This window comes from Salvelinus fontinalis, chromosome 5 (assembly GCF_029448725.1).
Source record: "Salvelinus fontinalis isolate EN_2023a chromosome 5, ASM2944872v1, whole genome shotgun sequence".
Lineage (NCBI taxonomy): Eukaryota > Metazoa > Chordata > Actinopteri > Salmoniformes > Salmonidae > Salvelinus > Salvelinus fontinalis.
Window position 1 is genome coordinate 49,362,290 of NC_074669.1, and position 16,948 is coordinate 49,379,237.

General features: G+C 42.5%; 1 long non-coding RNA gene across 1 annotated transcript; it reads right to left on the reverse strand.

Annotated features, from left to right (window-relative positions):
- Positions 1-13,853: 13,853 nt before the first annotated feature.
- Positions 13,854-14,789, reverse strand: LOC129855770 (uncharacterized). The gene is made up of 4 exons (XR_008759556.1): positions 14,728-14,789; positions 14,576-14,644; positions 14,330-14,374; positions 13,854-14,131 (listed from the first exon to the last, which is right to left on the reverse strand). It is a non-coding gene; the product is annotated as an uncharacterized LOC129855770 (long non-coding RNA).
- Between the last annotated feature and the right edge of the window lie 2,159 nt (positions 14,790-16,948).

Sequence of the window (16,948 nt, forward strand, 5' to 3'; positions counted from 1 at the left end):
AAGTCCATCATATTGTAATAATTCAGATATTGTCATATTCCAATGCAATGCAATCTGTGGAAACGGCAATCGTTTGGTGTATTGACGTGTAAATTGAAGGCTTGATGTTGTATTTCAAGAATTCTTACAGGAATGGAGGAACAAAGTCCAATCAGGCACATCACTAGGAACAGTAGTTTCATGGTCGCCATGGAATTCTTGAAATGAAAAAGACCTACAGTGAATTCAAAGCTAGACACGCATGCCTCAATTCCACTACAGTATTCTTTGAAACTCTTACCTGTTCAGGTGACGATGTAAAATGCTTAAAAAGTATTAAACTTGAGACTAATGCTGTATTGTAACTGAACAGCAAGAATATGCTTTTTATAGACCATTTCATTCCACTGTCAACCAATGAGCTTTCAGTCCCATGATCAACGTTGTGTCCTGGAGATGTAAAATGTGATTAAAATAGGCATTTGGTGGGTAATTCTACAAATCTGTATATATCCACAGTGCCCACAAAGAACAATGTCTCATCAGTATTAGGAAACTTTTGCTAAGTTGAGAGGGTTTGAAACTGTTGATGATTCATACCCTTGTTTTTTGGGGATTGCGGAGGATAAATGAACACATTTATTTGGAATGTACAATTTTAATTTCTCAACTTATACAGCATAGCTCAAGTACCAGACTTTATTTTGATATCTCCTATCAATCAATATAATGTACCACACTTTGTATAGATTTCTCACAATTTACATAAACTTAATGAGCATTCATCAGAGGACTGGAGAGACTGTCACGATCGTCAATGGGAGAGAGAGTGGACCAAGGCGCAGCGTGTGAAAAATACATCTCCTTTATTCAGAAGAAAGAGAAAACACAAAACAAACACTATACATAAACTGAAATAAAAACAACAACAAAACGACCGTGAAGCTACAAACATTAGTGCAACGACAAGCAACAAACGTTCAACATAGACAATTACCCACAAATGCATGATGCCTATGGCTGCCTTAAATATGGCTCCCAATCAGAGACAAATGAAAGACATCTGTCTCTGATTAAGAACCACTCAGTCAACCATAGACATACCTAGAAACATACACTCAACCATAGACATACCTAGAAACAGTCACTCAACACAACCCCATACACTAAACCCAACACCCCTTTACCATATAACCACCCAAAACACAAACATTCCCCATGTCACACCCTGACCTAACTAAAATAATAAAGAAAACAAAGAATACAAAGGCCAGGGTGTGACATAACCCCCCCCCCTTAAGGTGCGAACTCCGGGCGCACCAGCACACAGTCTAGGGGAGGGTCTGGGTGGGCGTCCATCACGGCGGCGGCTCCGGCACTGGTCGTGGTCCCCATCCCACCACAGTCACTACCCGCCTCTTTAGCCTCCTCCAAATGGCCACCCTCCACATTAACCCCACTGGATTAAGGGGCAGCACCGGACTAAGGGGCAGCACCGGACTAAGGGCCAGCACCGGACTAAGGGGCAGCACCGGACTAAGGGGCAGCACCGGACTAAGGGGCAGCACCGGAATAAGGGGCAGCTCCGGAATAAGGGGCAGCTCCGGACTAAGGGGCAGCTCCGGACTAAGGGGCAGTGCCAGGATAAGGGGCAGCACCAGGATAAGGGGCAGCTCCGGACTGAGGGACGGCAGCTCCGGACTGAGGGACGGATCCTGGCTGGATGACGGCTCTGGCGGATCCTGGCTGGACGGCTCATGGTTGGCTGACGGTACTGGCTGCTCATGGCTGGCTGACGGATCTGGCTGCTCATGGCTGGCTGACGGATCTGGCTGCTCATGGCTGGCTGACGGATCTGGCTGCTCATGGCTGGCTGACGGATCTGGCTGCTCATGGCTGGCTGACGGATCTTGTTGCTCATGGCTGGCTGACGGATCTGGCTGCTCATGGCTGGCTGACGGATCTGGCTGCTCATGGCTGGCTGACGGACCTGGCTGCTCATAGCTGGCTGACGGATCTGGCTGCTCATGGCTGGCTGACGGATCTGGTTGCTCATGGCTGGCTGACGGATCTGGCTGCTCATGGCTGGCTGACGGATCTGGCTGCTCATGGCTGGCTGACGGACCTGGCTGCTCATGGCTGGCTGACGGATCTGGCTGCTCATGGCTGGCTGACGGATCTGGCTGCTCATGGCTGGCTGATGGATCTGGTTGCTCATGGCTGGCTGACGGATCTGGCTGCTCATGGCTGGCTGACGGATCTGGTTGCTCATGGCTGGCTGACGGATCTGGCTGCTCATGGCTGGCTGACGTATCTGGCTGCTCATGGCTGGCTGACGGATCTGGTTGCTCATGGCTGGCTGACGGATCTGGTTGCTCATGGCTGGCTGACGGATCTGGCTGCTCATGGCTGGCTGACGGATCTGGCTGCTCATGGCTGGCTGACGGATCTGGCTGCTCATGGCTGGCTGACGGATCTGGCTGCTCATGGCTGGCTGACGGATCTGGCTGCTCATGGCTGGCTGACGGATCTGGCTGCTCATGGCTGGCTGACGGCTCTGGCTGCTCATGGCTGGCTGACGGCTCTGGCAGAACCTGTCTGGTTGGCGGCTCTGGCAGAACCTGTCTGGTTGGCGGCTCTGGCAGATCCTGTCTGGTTGGCGGCTCTGGCAGATCCTGTCTGGTTGGCGGCTCTGGCAGATCCTGTCTGGTTGGCGGCACTGGCAGATCCTGTCTGGTTGGCGGCTCTGGCAGATCCTGTCTGGTTGGCGGCTCTGGCAGATCCTGTCTGGATGGCGGCTCTTGCAGATCCTGTCTGACGAATGGCTCTAGCGGCTCCTGACTGACTAACGGCTCTGACGGCTCGGGACAGACGTGCGGCTCTAATGGCTCGGGACAGACGGATGGCTCAGACGGCGCTGGGGAGACGGATGGCTCAGACGGCGCTGGGGAGACGGATGGCTCAGACGGCGCTGGGGAGACGGATGGCTCAGACGGCGCTGGGGAGACGGATGGCTCAGACGGCGCTGGGGAGACGGATGGCTCAGACGGCGCTGGGGAGACGGATGGCTCAGACGGCGCTGGGGAGACGGATGGCTCAGACGGCGCTGGGGAGACGGATGGCTCAGATGGCGCTGGGCAGACGGATAGCTCTGGCCGGAAGAGGCGCACTGTAGGCCTGGTGCGTGGTGCCGGAACTGGATGCACCGGGTTAAAGACACACACCTTCAGGTTAGTGTGGGGAAAAGGAACAGGGCATACTGGACCCTGGGGACGCACATTAGGCCTATTGCGTGGTGCCGGAACTGGTGGTACCGGGCTGGGGGCACGCATCTCAGGGCTAGTGCGGTGAGCAGCAAAAGGATGCACAGGACTCTGGGGACACACAGGAGGCTTGGTGCGTGGTGTAGGCACCGGTGGCAAAGGGCTGGAGACACGCACCATAGGGCTAGTGCGTGGAGGAGGCACTGGTGGTACTGGGTCGGGGCAGGGAGGTGGCGCCGGAAATACCGGACCGTGCAGGCGTACTTGCTCCCTTGAGCACTGAGCCTGCCCAACCTTACCTGGTTGTATGCTCCCCGTCGCCCGACCAGTGCGGGGAGGTGAAATAACCCGCACCGGGCTATGTAGGCGAACCGGGGACACCATGCGTAAGGCTGGTGCCATGTAAGCCGGCCCGAGGAGACGCACTGATGACCAGATGCGTTGGGCCGGCTTCATGACATCTGGCTCAACGCTCAATCTAGCCCGGCCGATACGTGGAGCTGTAATGTACCGAACCGGGCTATGCACGCGTACAGGAGACACCATGCGCTCTACTGCGTAACACGGTGTCTGCCCGTACTCTCGCTCTTCACGGTAAGTACAGGGAGAAGGCGCAGGTCTCCTACCTGACTTCGCCACACTCCCTTTAAGGCCCCCCCCCAAGAAATTTTTGGGTTGTACTCACGGGCTTCCAGCCTTGCTTCAGCTTTAGCTGCCTCTAGCTCTTCACGAGGGAGGCGATATTCTCCCGGTTGTGCCCAAGGCCCCTTACCATCCAGTATCTCCTCCCATGTCCATGAATCCTGTGTAGGTGTGTCCTGTTGCCGCTTGACACGCCGCTTGGTCCTGCATTGGTGGGTAATTCTGTCTCGATCATCAATGGGAGAGAGAGTGGACCAAGGCGCAGCGTGTGAAAAATACATCTTCCTTATTCAGAAGAGAGAGAAAACACAAAACAAACACTATACATAAACTGAAATAAAAACAACAACAAAACGACCGTGAAGCTACAAACGTTAGTGCAACGACAAGCAACAAACGTTCAACATAGACAATTACCCACAAATGCATGATGCCTATGGCTGCCTTAAATATGGCTCCCAATCAGAGACAAATGAAAGACATGTGTCTCTGATTGAGAACCACTCAGGCAACCATAGACATACCTAGAAACATACACTCAACCATAGACATACCTAGAAACAGTCACTCAACACAACCCCATACACTAAACCCAACACCCCTTTACCATATAACCACCCAAAACACAAACATTCCCCATGTCACACCCTGACCTAACTAAAATAATAAAGAAAACGAAGAATACAAAGGCCAGGGAGTGACAGAGACATACAATTGAGCTTGAAATATAAATGTGTTTATTAAACAGAAACGCATAAAGGAATCACACTTCATAGTCAATGTCTGGGAGTTCCATGAAATACCTGATAGACAGAAAAGTGAATTAATGAATTTATAGGATATACATTGTACTTATTATGTTTGGGGAATCCAGTGCTGGGAAAAGTGCCACATTGTCATACTTGAGTAAAAGTAAAGATACTTTCATAGAAAATGGCTCAAGTGAAAGTCACTCAGTAAAAACTGCTTGAGTAAAAGTCTAAAAGTATTTGGCTTTAAATGTACTTAAGTATTAAAATAATTGTAATTGCTAAAATATACTTAAGTATCAAAAGGATAAGTATAAATCATTTCAAATTCCTTATATTAAGCAAACCAGACGGCACCATTTTCTTGTTAATTTTGTTTACGGATAGCCTTGGGCACACGTCAACACTCAGACATCTTTATAAACTAAGCATTTGTGTTTTGTGAGTCCACCTTATTCTGAAAACACATGCAGTACCAATGTTTTACAATAAAGACAAAATATCAACTGCATCCAGCTGATCGTTGAAATAATGTTTGAATGTGTGATAGAAAGGGATTTTCCTTGTTCTGAAAAGACATGCAGTACCAATGTTTTGCAAACAAACACCCACTTCACTCCCTACCTTTGAACGTTGCCAAATCGTCATGGGAAGTACTTGATTATAGAATTAGGTAGGCTTATGATTACAAGTTAAACTGAGTCACCAGCTTAAACAATATAATATGCAACTCAATCCCCACCTTGCCACGACAAATGTCCAACTTTAACTTATTGAAGGTAGGCTTATGAGATGAGTACTGTGAGAAATTCGGCTTGTCACCAAAAGCACTCACAAACTTCTACAGATGCACAATCGAGAGCATCCTGTCGGGCTGTATCACCGCCTGGTACGGCAACTGCTCCGCCCACAACCGTAAGGCTCTCCAGAGGGTAGTGAGGTCTGCAGAACGCATCACCGGGGGCAAACTACCTGCCCTCCAGGACACCTACACCACCCGATGTCACAGGAAGGCCATAAAGATCATCAAGGACAACAACCACCCAAGCCACTGCCTGTTCACCCCGCTATCATCCAGAAGGCGAGGTCAGTACAGGTGCATCAAAGCAGGGACCGAGAGACTGAAAAACAGCTTCTATCTCAAGGCCATCAGACTGTTAAACAGCCACCACTAACATTTAGCGGCCGCTGCCAACATACTGACTCAACTCCAGCCACTTTAAAAATGGGAATTGATGGAAATTATGTAAAAATGTATCACTAGCCACTTTAAACAATGCCACTTAATATAATGTTTACATACCCTACATTACCCATCTCATATGTATATGTATATACTGTACTCTATATCATCTACTGCATCTTGCAATCTTTATGTAATACATGTACCACTAGCCACTTTAAACTATGCCACTTTATGTTTACATACCCTACAGTACTCATCTCATATGTATATACCGTACTCTATACCATCTACTGCATCTTGCCTATGCCGTTCTGTACCATCACTCATTCATATATCTTTATGTACATATTCTTTATCCCTTTACACTTGCGTGTATAAGGTAGTAGTTGTGGAATTGTTAGGTTAGATTACTTGTTGTTATTACTGCATTGTCGGAACTAGAAGCACAAGCATTTCGCTACACTCGCATTAACATCTGCTAACCATGTGTATGTGACTAATAAAATTTGATTTGATTTTGATTTGATTTGATGAATGTATATGTTGCCTCAAGCAAAAATGTTAAATTCAGATCCTTTTGATAAGTTCAGACATTTTTAAAGACATCAGTTATTTTAGAGAAGTAAACTAATATTCATTACAAAAATGTATATTTCCCATCTTTAGTACACTCATCCGAGCTACTGTCAAACTGCCATTGCAGGGCTCTTTCTGTTGACAATCTGGCATTGCGCAACTCAAGGTCAATTAACCCATTACAGTCTAAGCCCTGTCTAAGCTGGGAGAGGGGTGTGGGGCGAGAGGGCTCTTCTAAGCTATTCGTGGGTGGCATGTTTCGTCACAATATTGTTTTTTGAACATTTGTTTTGGACTCATGCCCGACTGAGCATTCTACTAAATGTATCGACTATGTGCGCTGATGAAGATTTCATCAAAAGTGCATTACTGTGGTATGGAAATTACAATGTCATTCAAAAGGAGGCAAATATTTAGTTGGACATTTTTTCCCCCATTATTTTAATGTCACCGGTTTGACTTTAAATGCGGTATAATGTTGGCTAGCTAGCTAAGATTGAGGGGAGGCCACCGGATTTCAGCAAGCTAATGTTAGCATTACTAGCTACTTTTGTTGAACTTTACTAGATAATGACAACTTTGCCATCTGTCTAAAGTAAATTTGACTACATGATAATGCTGGCAAAGTTGTTTCCTAAGAAATATTCGACTACTTTAGCAATGTCATCAAATTTTCAGGCACCTAATTGAAATTTAGAATTAACATTAGTTAGCCTCTGTCCAGAATGACTGGGTTTATCAGCACTTTAGGGCACCACTATGGCGCTGCCGATAGAGGGCGGCTTGAGAACGTTCATAACAGTGGCATGACGTGACGGAGGTGCTACCTATGAATTTGGGAATGTTTAAAGAAGGATCATTTTGCTTTTTGATATTGAATTTTAAGGCCCCTTGAAGTATCAAAAAAACTATATTTTTTTATTATTTGATGAAAAAATGTATGTGGTCTTGCTGCTATTAGCCCATAAAACCCAATGAATAACATATTTACTACATGGAACAACAGATAGTCCCCCCATAAAAATCAAAAGGAAGTTTGTTCTGAAGAGTTTCCTATAACTGAGAGACATAAGAAAGATTAGAAAACATTTGTTTTTACATGTATTTAAACTCTTATTTTTGGCACTAAACAGTCTCCATATACAGTGGCAAGAAAAATTATGTGAACCCTTTGGAAATACCTGGACATCTGCATAAATTGGTCATGAAATGTGATCTGATCTTCATCTAGGTCACAACAATAGACAAACGCAGTCTGTTAAACTAATAACACACAAACAATGATATGTTTTCATGTCTTTCTTGAACACATTGTGTAAACATTCACAATGCAGGTTGTGGAATGCGGTTTGTCTCATGGCAACCTCTAAATAAATATGTCAATTAGCTATGAAAACAATTATTATCTACTTATCAGATTTAATAATCAATTTTAGCTCTTTGTTGATCTTGCAGAGACTGAGAGGAAAAATAATATGTCTGTATTGTCATACAAAGTGTTCCCAAATATCACCTTCTCAATATTATTACTCGGGCATAACCCCCTAGAGTTGATTGATGCACCGGCACGTCAATCTAAGTTACATAACAAGAAAATCCTCTTCATAGTCCGTCAGTTTAAAATAGAGATATCTGCATTGGATTTTTGTATTGGATGCGTCTCAATCCACCACATTCACCAGTGTCGCACTTCCACATCTGCAGTGAAAGGTGTCAGAGGTAGAGCGGTGTATGTCAGACCATGAGACATCCCGGAAATCAGTCTTCTCACAAAAACGTCTAATCATATTCCGTCAGTTTATAATAGAGATATCTCCATTGGATTTTGCATTGTCTTCTCACAAAAACGTCTGTAGTGTCCGGACATTTGGTGTTCTCCGTTTTTCTCTACGTCTCTCACAATTGTCAGTAGAGTCGTCTGAAGTTATGTTTGGTACCGTCCGTTTAGGCGACAATCTTATGGGACCCCACTGTGAAAAGGGCAGATTTTGTTATTCGACCCCGACAAGTGGCACGGGACTTGTCTGAAGGCAATCGTTACAGTTTTCAAAAAACTAATGGAAGCATGAAGGTAGTTATATGCCTACCCAAAAAAAGGGGTTAAAAATATATATGTTTATAAACGGTATATTTCCTGAGTATATTTCCTCCTAGATTTAGGACAGACATTTCAGTACTATTATATACTATTACAATTTTCAATATTATTATAGATTTTTGAAAGTCCTTTTTGCATTTATGAATGTGTTATTCAATGCATTTCTATGGGCTTTAGTAGTAAAGGCTAAAATCAGTCATTTACATATTTTTTAGATACCTAAAGTGGAACTCTAATTCAAAATCAAATAGCTAAATTATCAACAGTATGACCATCTTAAAACAATTCCACATCTCAGCTTAGCACTACATCCTCCCCCAACGTCTTTTATTATTTTACATTTCTTGTTATTAGGATCCCCATTAGCCAATGGCGACAGCTCGTCTTACTGGGGTCCGACACATAACGAAAAAAGACATTACAAAGAAAACAACATTACACAGATAGAAGTAAAGAAAGATCTAAATAAGTACTATGCTTAATCTATTATAATGGACTCTTATAATTGAATGAATAAATCATCAATAGATGAGACATGGTCATTCTCTGTCAAAATGTCTTCACACTCACACACGCACCAATGCACACACACACGCACACACGCGCACACACACACACACACACACACACACACACACACACACACACACACACACACACACACACACACACACACACACACACACACACACACACACACACACACACACACACACACACACACACACACACACACTCCAGGAGAGGAATTACCTTCAACCACATGGTGTCACTAAAGGCTTGAATTTGAAGGAGCTTCCATAACTATTCATTACTACAGTAGTGTCTTGATTCAGTTCTTCTTCATTAAAACTGTCTTTATATTTCTCTGTGTTTTCTTTGTCGATATGATGGTAACTTTGAGAGTAAATCTCCTGAAAGTAGAACAATCTTACCCTCAGTATAGCCAAGCACCTTGACTTGTCCTTTTATGATTTTATTTGAATTTGTATTTTTTATTTATTTCACCTTTATTTATCCATATAGGCCAGTTGAGAATAAGTTCTCATTTACAACTGCGACGTGGCCAAGATAAAGCAAAGCAGTGCAACACAAACAACAACACAGAGTTACACATGGAATAAACAAACATACAGTCAATAACACAATAGAAAAGTCTATATACAGTGTGTGCAAATGAGGTAAGATGAGGGAGTGATAGATTGTAAAAATTATTACAATTTATCAATTAACACTGGAGTGATAGATGTGCAGAAGATGAATGTGCAAGTAGAGATACGGTGGTGCAAAGGAGCAAGACAATATATAACAGTATGGGGATGAGGTAGTTGGATGGGCAATTTACAGATGGACTGTGTACAGGTGCAGTGATCTGTGAGCTGCTCTGACAGCTGGTGCTTAAAGTTAGAGAGGGAGATATGAGTCTCCAGCTTCAGTGATTTTTGCAATTTTTTCCAGTCATTGGCAGCAGACAACTGGAAGGAAAGGCGGCCAAAGGAGGAATTGGCTTTGGGGGTGACAAGTGAAATATACCTGCTGGAGCACGTGCTATGGGTGACTACTGCCATGGTGACCAGTGAGCTGTGATAAGGCGGGGCTTTACCTAGCAGAGACTTATAGATGACTTGGAGCCAGTGGGTTTGGCGACGAATATGAAGCGAGGGCCAGCCAACGAGAGCATACAGGTCGCAGTGGTGGGTAGAATATGTACTTGACTGTATCAGTTACTGTACCTGGATACTGTACTGTATCCAGGTACAGTAACTGTAACCCAGTGACTTATTTACTTGCTCATCGTAAGCAGCCTGGTAGAATAAGCAGTGGAGTGGGAATAGGTTGAATGATTAAATGTATGTAAAAATTATACTGTATTATGTCAAGGCTTTCAATGATTTCAACCATCGAAAGATTTAAATGTTTGACCATTGAATTTGGCTACTTGACTTCTTTTAACCTACTTTACTCATAATGTGAATACAATTTAAAACATGTTTAATTGTTTAAAACATAACTCAAATATTGTTCACAACCAATATAGCCTCACTATATATATCAAGAAATGTCAACCGACAAAACAAGATGCTAATCCTCAGATTTAACTAACTCTGACTAACAAATGCACAAACTGTGAACATATGTTTGAATTCAAAATCTAATTTCTCAGCAAAAGAAAGTGTGCAGGAAGGGACATATGCCATTTCAAATCCTCTTTATTGCATTGCAGACAGACATACAGCAAGTACATTAAAGGGAAAATCAAGCAAAATATGGAAAACAGCTATTACAGTACTTAGTGTCAGTTAATGTTCTGGTCATTTCATAAACCATAGCTTGCTCTTGTTGAGTTGAAGTTTCTGATTCATGTCCTTTCTCAGCGACCAGCTGGAGCTGGAGCTGGGGCTGGAGCTGGGGCTGGGGCTGGAGCTGGAGCTGGAGCTGGGGCTGGGGCCGGTGCTGCAGGGGCCGGGGCTGCAGGAGCTGGGACAAGACCAAGTCTTTGCAGAAGCAGAAGGTAGTTGTACTGCTGGAGAAAGTTTGGAAAGCCACGGCCAGGGCCACGGCCACGGCCACGCTAGAAGAAGGAGGGAAAAAGAAGGACAATCAAAACTAATGTATTCACTGGAGTCTCAATTATGTAAACCATACACAATAACTGTACATAGTTTATTTTAGCAGTAAATCATTTTTATTGAATACCTGTATAGAGCAAGGGCCATGTAGATGCTGATACTATATGTATATATGTAATATATTCGTGTTCTATTTTTCATATTTTCTTTACAAATGTTTTAATTTTTCTTCCACTGACAAGACAGAGTATTTTCTGTAGATCGCTTTAATCCCACCTTTTAACTCAACAAAATGTTGAAAACGTCGAGGGGTTTGAATATCTTTTGAAGGCATTGTATAATATGGCAGCTTCAGTTTGAATGCGGCCCACACCCTTCTGGCACAAGCTTTTCCTTTCCTGTCTTTCTCTCAACGGCTCTGTCCCCAAATTAAGCAAAAATACTCCTTCAAAAAAGATGTATCATTTCTACTACTCACCTCTTCACTTGAAGAGCGCTTCTCAATGATATGCTGATGGCCATGCTCATCACGCTCAGCCTTCAAAAGCAAACAAAAAGACAATGAATTAATATACATATGGATGTAAAATACTAACTTTAAGATTTTTCTAAGTCTAACATGACATTTGCACCAGCATTTCATGCACATACTATATGCATGGCTTACCAAAGCAATAGAGAGAAGCATCACAAATCCAAGTAGAACAACAATCTTCATGCTGAAAGTCTTCATCTAAATAGAGTACAGTATAAACATAACCGGCATCACTTTATTAATCCATCTATTCCCAACAAGCTACAGATTATATTATATGTATAATCTACTACACAGTTAATGAGTGTCTAAGAATGAATTCACTCTGAACAAAGTGTTAGAATTATTAGTATAACCATACCTTAACGTATCTCAGGGTTAAAAGCCTTCTCGGTGCCTCTGTAAGCGCTAGCACACTCATCAAGACACAGACAATATATAGTGTTTCTCAGCCAATCACAAAGCCCTAATGAAGCCGACATGTGTTGCAATGAAGGATGTTGTATGTTGTCTGGGTGTTCCATGTAACGTTGGGCATTGCAAAACAGGCAAACAAATTAGCCTCTTGCCACTGCTATTAATCAAATGTGCTAACTGAAAATGTCAGTATAGGCCTACTGTATCGTTGTTTCCCATCTGCTGTTAATTACAGAACAATATTTATTCCACATCTACATTTTATGGCAATAACATTCTCTGTGTGTAACCCTCCGTGAGTTTCCATTTGACCTCTGACTGGGTAGGGACAGTGGGTTACAGACCAGCAAATAAGTGTCTCCCTCACAAAGTGGTCCAAATGTTTAATGCAACTGACAGAAAGAATGCAAACAAGTTTGATAAATTGTTAGAACAATTAAGCAGGATAATTGTATACTATTAAGTATTGATACTGACTCAGAGCTATGGAAATATATATAGAGTGCCTGACTTCATACTGAAGTTAAAGAGTTGAGGTTCACAAACGTTTAATGTTGCAACCCATTTTCAAAGTGTCTTTCAAAATGGTCACGTTTTTAGCCACCAATAAAAAACATGCACTATGTGGACATGCTATTTATGCCACACAAGTTGCAGACAGGTGTATACAATTGAGCACACAGCCATGCAATCTACAAAGACAAACATTGGCACTAGATTGGCCCGTACTGAAGAGCTCAGTGACATTCAACGTGGCACCAACGTAAGGTGCTACCTTTTCAACGAGTCAGTTAGTCAAATGTATGCCCTGCTAGAGCTGCCACAGGAAACTGTAAGTGCTGTTTTCGTGAAGTGGAAACATCTAGGAGCAACACCGGCTCAGGCCCGAAGTGGTAGGCCAGGGAAGCTCACAGAATGGGACGGCCGAATGCTGTTGCGCGTAGCGTGTAAAAATCGTCTCTCCTCGGGTGCAACACTCACAAACTAATTACAAACTGCCTCTGGGAGCAATGTCAGCACAATAACTGTTAGTAAGGAGCTAAATTAAATGGGTTTCCGTGTCCAAGCACCTGCACACAAGCCTAAGATCACCTTGAGCAATGCCAAGCGTCGGCTTGAGTGGTGTAAAGCTCATGGCTATTGGACTCTGGAGAAGAGGAAACACATTCTCTACAGTGATGAATCACGCTTCATCATCTGGCAGTCCGACGGATTAATATGGGTTTGGCAGATGCCAGAAGAACGCTACCTGCCCCAATGCATAGTGCCAACTTTAAAGTTTTGTGGTTGAGGAATAATGGTCTTTGCTGTTTGTCACGCCAACTGAGAGCCAGGCCTAATCGCCCAAAGTCAGTGTCCGACCTCAATAATGATCTTGTGACTGAATGGAAGCCAGTCCCCGCAGCAATGTTCCAACATCTAAAGGAAAGCTGGAAGCCATTATAGCGTAAAAAGGGGGACCAATCCATATTTATGCCCATGATATTGGAATGAGATGTTCGATGAGCAGGTGTCCTTTGGGCCATGGAGAGTATTTGGTTATCTGCAACCCAGGAAGAACTGGTAGTGGGTCTTGGTCCCTTTTTGGAAACAACAAATTCTCTGGAACTGATTATAAATTCAGAAGTTTTGTTGATTTCATACTTCCTTTTAACAATTGTTTTAGGACTTGTAGAGCCTTCAACCTTATGTCAGAGAGGTTTCACAAATGTTTTGAAAGGATCTCAAATAGTTTGTCAAACAAACAGAACACAACAGACAAAGACATACACAATGACACATCTTAACTTATTTAATTTATTAATGATGGAATAATCAGCTCTGAACAGCAGCTAATGTCAACATATTTGATGTAAACAAGTTTTTTCTCCTTCCTCTATCGTCGCCCGTCTTATTTTCCACCCGCTGCTGGGGCTGGGGCTGGGGCTGGGGCTGGGGCTGGAGCTGCAGCAGGAGTTGCGACAGGAGCAGAGGCGAGGCTGGCCAATAGGAATGGCAGGAGGGCCATCAAGCCAGAGTTACCTTGAGAAGGCTGCGCATAAGGGAGGTAGGATGGGTACCGAGGCTGCTGATAGGGGTAAAACCCTCCCAAACCACGCCCATAACCCCTGAACTTCTGTGGAGAGAGACAGAGAGAGAGAGAGAGAGAGAGAGAGAGAGAGAGAGAGAGAGAGAGAGAGAGAGAGAGAGAGAGAGAGATTGTTCTAAACTCAAACAAACTAGTAATCATATTCAAATAGTAGACCATACTATAGTACTCTAATAGACAGTATACCTAATAGATACCAATAGATGGTACTAAATATTACTGCACCTCATCGCTAGCTGATCGCTCCTCTCGATCATGTTTCTCAGACACCTGCACACACAAACAAAATCCCAGGATGAATGATATTATGGTATAAAGTAATCAACACTCAAAGTGTGAACTTAAGTCCATCATATTGTAATAATTCAGATATTGTCATAATCCAATGCAATGCAATCTATGGAAACGGCAATCTCTTGGTGTATTGATGTGTAAATTGAAGGATTAATGTTGTATTTCAAGAATTATTACAGGAATGGAGGAACAAAGTCCAATCAGGCACATCACTAGGAATAGTAGTTTCATGGTCGCCATGGAATTCTTGAAATGAAAAAGACGTACAGTGAATTCAAAGCTAGACACGCATGCCTCAATTCCACTACAGTATTCTTTGAAACTCTTACCTGTTCAAGTGAAGATGTAAAATGCTTAAAAAGTATTAAACTTGAGACTAATGCTGTATTGTAACTGAACAGCAAGAATATGCTTTTTATAGACCATTTCATTCCACTGTCAACCAATGAGCTTTCAGTCCCATGATCAACGTTGTGTCCTGGAGATGTAAAATGTGATGAAATTAGGCATTTGGTGGGTAATTCTACAAATCTGTATATATCCACAGTGCCCACAAAGAACAATGTCTCATCAGTATTAGGAAACTTTTGCTAAGTTGAGAGGTTTTGAAACTGTTGATGATTCATACCCTTGTTTTTTGGGCATTGCAGAGGCTAAATGAACACATTTAATTGTAATGTACAATTTTAATTTCTCAACTTATACAGCATAGCTCAAGTACCAGACTTTATTTTGATTTCTCCTATCATGCAATATAATGTACAACACTTTTTTTCACTTCTCAAATCACACAATGTAATGTACCACACTTTGTATAGATTTCTCACAATTTACATAAACTTAATGAGCATTCATCAGAGGACTGGAGAGACATGCAATTGAGCTTGAAATCTAAATGCGTTTATTAAACAGAAATGCATAAAGGAATCACACTTCATAGTCAATGTCTGGGAGTTCCATGAAATACCTGATAGACAGAAAAGTGAATTAATGAATTTATAGGATATACATTGTACTTATGATGTTTGGGGAATCCAGTGTTGGGAAAAGTGCCCAATTGTCATACTTGAGTAAAAGTAAAGATACTTTCATAGAAAATGGCTCAATTTTAAGTGAAAGTCACTCAGTAAAATACTACTTAAGTAAAAGTCTAAAAGTATTTGGCTTTAAATATACTTCAGTATTAAAATAATTGTAATTGCTCAAATATACTTAAGTATCAAAAGGAAAAGTATAAATCATTTCAAATTCCTTATATTAAGCAAACCAGACGGCACCATTTTCTTGTTAATTTTGTTTACGGATAGCCTTGGGCACACGTCAACACTCAGACATCTTTATAAACTAAGCATTTGTGTTTTGTGAGTACACCTTAATCTGAAAACACATGCAGTACCAATGTTTTACAATAAAGACAAAATATCAACTGCATCCAGCTAATCGCTGAAATAATGTTTGAATGTGTGATAGAAAGGGATTATCCTTGTTCTGAAAACACATGCAGTACCAATGTTTTGCAAACAAACACCCACTTCACTCCCTACCTTTGAACGTTGCCAAATTGTCATGGGAAGTACTTGATTATAGAATTAGGTAGGCTATGATTACAAGTTAATCTGAGTCACCAGCTTAAAAAGTATTATATGCAACTCAATCCCCACCTTGCCATGACAAATGTCCAACTTTTTTAACTTATTGAATGTATATGTTACCCCAAGCAAAAAAGTTTATTTCAGATCCTTCAGATCCAGTTATTTTAGAGAAGTAAACTAACATTCATTATAAAATGTATATTTCCCATCTTTAGTACACTCATCCGAGCTACTGTCAAACTGTCATTGCAGGGCTCTTTCTGTTGACAAACTGGCATTACGGAACTCAAGGTCAATTAACCCATTACAGTCTAAGCCCTGTCTAAGCTGGGAGAGGGGTGTGGGACGGGAGGGCTCGTCTAAGCTAGAAGAGGGTGGCATGTTTCGTCACAATATTGTTTTGAACGTTTGTTTTGGACTGATGCCCGACTGAGCATTCTACTAAATGTATCGACTATGAGCGCTGATGAAGATTTCATTAAAAGTGCATTACAGTGGTATGGAAATTACAATGACATTCAAAAGGAGGCAAATATTCAGGAGGACATTTTTTCCCCCATTATTTTAATGTCACCAGTTTGACTTTACATGTGGTATAATGTTAGCTAGCTAGCTAAGATTGAGGGGAGTCCACCGGATTTTAGCTAGCTAATGTTATTATTACTAGCTACTTTTGTTGAACTTTACTAGCTAATGACAACTTTGCCATCTGTCTAAAGTAAATTTGACTACATGATAATGCTGGCAAAGTTGTTTCCTAAGAAATATTTGACTACTTTAGCAATGTCATCAAATTTTCAGGCACCTAATTGAAATTTAGACTTAACATTAGTTAGCCTCTGTACGGAATGACTGGGTTTATCAGCACTTTAGGGCACCACTATGGCGCTGCCGATAGAGGGCGGCTTGAGAACGTTTATAACAGTGGCATGACCGAGTGACGGAGGTGCTACCTATG